The following is a 6689-nucleotide window of genomic DNA, read 5'->3' as shown; positions in this document are numbered from 1 at the left end:
GAATGTGATGAAAATAATAAAGTACAATTTGTATCAGAATTTATAGTAATTGATGTAACTATGGTAATACACTGATGTAAACATGGTGGTACAATAAACTACAGTTCTGTAATACATTGACGGAACTAGGACAGTAATATGTTGCTGTATCTATAATACATTGATGTAACCATGGTAATAAAGTTGTGTCTCTAACCGTGTCACTACATATACGCCTGACGTTCCTTTATATAGATCTTTTGAAAGCACACTTAACAAAATAATTATGTCCGACGTCCATTAGGCGAAGACGATACAATTTTGCACGAATATAACATTCAAATAATCATAGCGTGATGCTAACGTGTTACACTTGGTATAAATAAGTGATAAAGGCTTTACAAATATGTTATCAGGATGGCCTAGAACGTGACAGGGAATCAAACGAATGATTGATCCATTTCTGTTCACCGCACTCTTTCAGATGAGAGGGAATAAATTGAAGGCTTCATTTTATTCAGCGATTGTCTTTGGCTCGAGATGCAACATAGCACGACCATCAGGACAGAAGTGCGTAGCTCTGTGCAATCACTTATAGATATTTTGTTCGTAAACTGGATTGTAAAATTAGACGAGCTGTTAGGATATTCCGTATACCTGTTGATTCGTGTGTCCTAGATCTTTCATCTGACAAAACACGTTGGTGAACTTATGGCCACATTTTATGAAGCTAAGCAAAATGTGATAATCAATAATCCGCCGAAAAGAGGAAATTGACTTTTCCTGTGATTCTGATCTTAAAAGAAAAAGAGATTGAGTGATACAAGTCTAATCGTAAACAGAAAAATGGCGACTACACCTTCTCTCATCATCTTAAACAACCCAGAACCCGGCGCAGATCTGGATGCTGTCAATGTTGTAATTGTCGTTCTGGACATCTTTCTTAGCTTGGCTTTGAATGGGATCATCTTAGTCGTTCTAAGACACCAACAAGAGCTCCAAGAATACATGCGGGTTCTCTACCAGATTCTTGCAGTATCAAGTATGGCTTTTGGTGTCATTTTCAACTTGTGGGGCATCTTCTGGTTATCACTTAAAAGCACGAAGAGTTGTGGGATAATCAACATTATGTTTCCCTTAGGATATCAAGTCTCATTAATGTCCATCATGGCTTGCTTCTGTGGAATCAGTTTCCATCTTTATCTCCTCGTCACGAGACCACTACGCTACTACACGATCATGACCAGAACACGATTTTACTTCAGTCTGGCGTCCACTTTTTTTGTGATACTGCTGATCTGTTTGATCTATTTACCCATTCCAGAGTCGCCCTTTATACAATTGATGATAGCACGCTGCTTAGACCAAGACCCCAGTGTCCAAGCCCAATGGACATCACTGTTTCATACCATTGTTCAGGCATGTCCTATTTTCGCGACGATGGCATTTACAACGATAATTTATATCAGGTTACTGTTCATTGTGCGTAATTTAAGAAATGTCGCACCTGTTCCTGAAATCCGTCGATACGTCCGTAACCCTCCAGATGAATCTGGCTTTGAAAATCGTCGTCATGATGGTCACCCACCAGACAATGTCCACAATGAGCCCGCACGTGATGCAAACATGAACATAGGTCGACCGAGCAAGAGGAACTTCAAAGGATTCTTCACGATTTTTCTTCTTACAGGTTCTTTTTATATCGTGTGGGCTCCTTATGCTCTAGCATTCGTCACACCGTTGCATCCGACTTTTCAGCGTATTTTTTACAGGCTTCGTCTTTGCATGACATCGGTGCAGCCCCTGGTTTACTTGGTGACCAACTCTGAAGCGAGAAAACTGTGCTTGACATCGCTCCGTCAGTGTCTCAACAAATTGACTAGGAAGACTAATATTCGAGGTTGATCAAGGTAGAGCGACTGAAAGGCTTCGTCACGACTTTCCTTCTAAGTTACTCTTCTTTAAAGTTATATTACTACTATTGTGCTCGTTATACACACGAGGCGCTCATCAAACACATGGAGACAAATATTATTTTACATTTATCATGGCGTGTCCAAGACCGCGCCGGTCCGTGACGCAGTCCTACATCAGCAAAGGATGCCTCGTGCGCTACGGTCTACGGACATTTAACCCTTGTTCAGATATGGTGCGGTTCAACGCCGCAAAAAAATCCGCCGCGGTTTCTTCTCTTATCATGCCACAGGGCTAGTCCACATTGTGCCAAGCCCCAAATTCTCCCGTGCCAAGTTTATTTGGAGATAATCTGATTAACACTATGGTTCTATGAATAGCGCATGCAAAACACACAGCACAGTTCAATGGGCATGAACAATAACTGCTCTTACGAATGCGTGCAAGCATGCACAAGGCAGCGAAGCAGTGGCTCGCTCGCATGTACAAAGCACTATAACGGTAGCGTGCATGCGGCCTTATGGCAGGCTATGATTTAATACGTGTTAATGAGTGGCACCTGCGCTCAACAAAGGACTTGCGCGTATTCCCTGAGCTCTTAGAGGCAATTTGCACTTTGCGGTATACAAATATCTTATTATTATTATTATATAGAACTGTGTAGCGTATTGCACTTTACCTCACCATTCAAAATATTAAAATAACCGCCCGTTTCGCCGCGTCATATCTGAACCAGGATTTAAAACACATTTACATTTTTCATATAAACTTATTTCTTGCTGACGTATTAAGAAGCAAGGAGGCTTTCTTTGGAGGTTTCCTGTCACTGCTTCAAAAATACACTCTGAAGAGGATTTCATCAAGGCTGAAAGAGGTGTTTTCGTGCAACTAACCCGTTCAAGCTAACGGCACTATACAATATGTTATAAACATTTTGCTAGTCTGCTACGTCTTAACTGCCTATTAGGTCATTCACGTACTCACTATAATTATGTGCGTTTATATAATTATATAAATATGAAGCGTATACGTGATAACACTAAATATAAATGTATGTATTTTGTTTATATTATTTATATATTATTTATTCATTGATTTATTCATTTATTGATTTATGTATTCATTGATTAAGAAACCACGGCGGATTTGCCATGGTATTTATGTAAACGAGCCTTAAATGTTAAAATAAAAATATATGCATGCTAAATACGGTTTGAAAATCTGTGTTGATTTTAAATAAATGATTTATTAATTACGCCGTTAGGGCAAGGAGCAACAATAGTAAGGAAATATATCCTGTAGAATATGATGAAGATAATAAAGTAAAATTTGGTCTCTGAATTCATAAATATGTTACAAAACTATTGATTTTCCAATTATAAGTATTCAAGATGGTATGAGTTGGGCTCAAATGCCGCGTTGTGAAGCCTCTGAGATAGATAGCTTCTAACAACACCTTACAACGCTGCTATAATGCTATATTTTGTTTGTTTTGGCAAATTATTCAAGAAATGAATATTAAGGAGAGCCCCGAGCAATAAACCACCTGAATAATAAACTTCATTGAATGTTTCATGAGTGGATGTTCCATTTTAACTTCATGGTCTAAAAATATATGAAGCCAGATGCGCTACGTTGCATTAACTCCGGAGCGAGGCTCTCGTGTTGAAAACTTGAAAGCATCTTCGGATGATAATTTCTTAGTTTGTAACTTGTCTGATCACTTTCTAATTGTTACCAAACCAATTTGGTTTTCATTTTTACTACCACTCTCACATTTATCCTCATTACATACGATTAGAATGACCACCTTCATAGTCATTGTATATGGTCATGGTCATTCATTCATATAATTTTACATTCTGTACTCTGATTCTTCTTAATCATTGATGGAGAAACCAAATAACAATCATCCAAATTATTGTGTCGCTTGTTTCTGTTAACAAGGAATTGGCTGCATGTTCTGCAAAATGTCAAAAAAGGAAGAATAAGAAGGAGGAGGATTAGACACATATATGAGGACTGCCTAAAAGGATTGAGGACTTATTGAAAATCTAACCTATCAATGAGAAACGGCTGACACTAAAAAGCCTAGTAGGAATAATTTAAATCTCCGTACTCGCAACATTCAAAGCTCGTCATACCGCGACGAAATTGATGCGGGTGGTAGAGTGAGTAATGTAGATTAACGTGACGCCACAATTCACATTCATGACGTCATTAGACAAGATACGTGACTCCGGGGTTGCCCTTGAGCAGTAGTCAAATAGTATTCAGGAATCAGGAATTATTTCGAAAACGATCGGTATCTAATGACAGGATTTTTGCCCCTCTTTCTGTCAAGTAGAGTCGCAATAGCAATGTTTTCCTGATCTAGACAGATTTAAATTCTGAACGGATGTTCCAATTTCATAACTACTTGTTTAAAGGTTGTCTGTGGCTCTGGCAGTAATCAAAAGCAGACGAATGAAAGCCATATTATCCCATGCACCATTACAAATCAAGTCTTTTGTGCCCCAAGGGAGAAGGCGTTTAGGAGATTAACAGAACTTAATGATATTTGTGTACACTTTCTGTTTATCGGTCCGGTTTCTTTAAATTTTCGCCATACTGCTTTAATCTTATTTTTTCTTTTATACAAATGAACTTGTTACAAGGGTTGGATTACCCTTTAAAGAGTGAATAACGAATATGAAACCCGAACGCTGTTATTTTGAACTTTTTCAATATTTATGTGATTATGAAGATTGATGTAGCCCTGATAGCTTGCGAGTTTAAACTCCACATAATATTGTCATTTTAATATCTACTGCCTTCTAGCTTGTCACTTTAATGTTTTCTTTGTTTTTTTGTTATCATTGTTATCCAATTTAGGTAAATTTGTTTGAAACATCGTGGTTTAGAAATTATGAGGAGTTGATAAGGGGGAACCTGCTTTTTATGTTACGTTTATAATTGCAGTTTATTGATATCCTGTTCAAAAGTTTCATAGTGTTCTAATTTTCATTATATTCGTTCCATTACTAGAAAACTCATTAATGTATATCGTTTTGTGATAATTAATGGTTTTTTTGACGATTTACCCGTAACGATACCATACACCTAATATTGCAATCTAGTTAATATGTGGTCGTCACATGACCACGCCAATCATTATTATAGTTTTCAAGAACGCTCGTGTTGACGATGGATTCTTTTGGTTATGCTGACAAACTTGAGATATTTACATATTGGAGATTATATTTATACCAGCTGTATTGATACAAAAATATGACGTTATGATATTTCGTTTCACACCAGTTATTAGTCTGAAATACTTTCAGTATAAGATTTTAAATAGAATTTGGTTTAAAATAAACAACGTTTTAGGATGAAAATTGTAAACAATGAAAAATGTTCATTTTGTATAAAAAAAGAACGATATAGTACATTTCTTTTATGAATGTGAGATTAGTAGAAAGATCTGGAATGAAACCTCAAATTGGATTTATGAAAAAAGTCAAATTAGAATTTTGTTCACTTTACAAAATACAATTTTCGGCTTTGAATATAAGTGAAACGATGCCCTAAATTGCATTGTTATATTGATTAAGCAACAGATGTTTATTTTTAAATTGAATAGTATTGTTCCGCCTTTTGATATGTTGAAAAAGAAAGTTTTACAATATTATAAAGATAAGAAATATATTGTACGTCTATATCTGGAATGGAAAGACATTTTGCTGTAAAGTGGCAGTTGCTACTATTGTTGTTTGTATTGAAAGATTATTTTGAATGTGTTTAAACATGCACATATATATTTGATTTGTTAATGTGTGTGAAGATTATTAATAAATAGCCTGTTGAGGGCTCAAAAATTGAAGAATAAATATACATGTATATGACAAACTTTGTAAAACAATGTCTATCTTATCCATGTGTAATGTTATTTATCTTCTGTTATATTGTTATATCTTATATAATCATGATTGATACATTATTTTTACTTGTTCTTATTATTGTTGTTAATAAACTCAAATAAAATAAAAAACAACATCATACTCTCTCACAGTGCCCGTTGCTACAGCACGCTTATCTGCTTTGCCATTTTAGATGACCAATAACAGTACGTAGTACACATGCCTACATTTAAGTTTGTTCGGATTCAAGAACTTCCAGAGATCATCCGACTACAATTTTATATTCTTCCTAATTATTGTTTTCAACATATTATAAATGGACATGCCCCCACTAGTCTGGAAGAGAGACCCCCCCCCCCTAAATCAATTATTATAGTTAAACATTGATGTAATTGTCATGACTATGATAATACATTAATGTAACTATGGTAACACATTGATAGAACTAGGGTAATACATCGATCCTACTATGGTAATGCATCGATGTGACTACATCTATGTAAAACATTGATGACACTATTATTGAATTGATGACACTATTGTAATAAATATGTGTCTCTTACCGTGTCACGTTTGACAGCAAACATAATCAACGAATTACGTCCGATTTCAATTAGACCTACATTTTGTATTAACTTATAACTTCTAGCGGCTTTAGAAATGGCGTATCGTAGGCTTATTATGATTGATCTTACCCAATTGTATCGAACATAATAGAATTTTGTACGAATATGGTATTCAAATAATCACAGCACGATGCTAACGTGTCACACTTCGTACAATATTAAGTGATGACGGTGTTACATATATGTTATCAAGACGGCCTCGAACGTGGCAGGGAATCAAACGCATGATTGATCCGCTTTTGTCTACCTCATACTTTCAGATGAGAGAGAA

This window comes from Strongylocentrotus purpuratus, unplaced genomic scaffold, assembly GCF_000002235.5.
Source record: "Strongylocentrotus purpuratus isolate Spur 01 unplaced genomic scaffold, Spur_5.0 spur5_scaffold_15, whole genome shotgun sequence".
Taxonomy (NCBI): domain Eukaryota; kingdom Metazoa; phylum Echinodermata; class Echinoidea; order Camarodonta; family Strongylocentrotidae; genus Strongylocentrotus; species Strongylocentrotus purpuratus.
The sequence above is the reverse complement of the archived record's forward strand: the minus strand, read 5'-3'. Positions refer to the sequence as shown.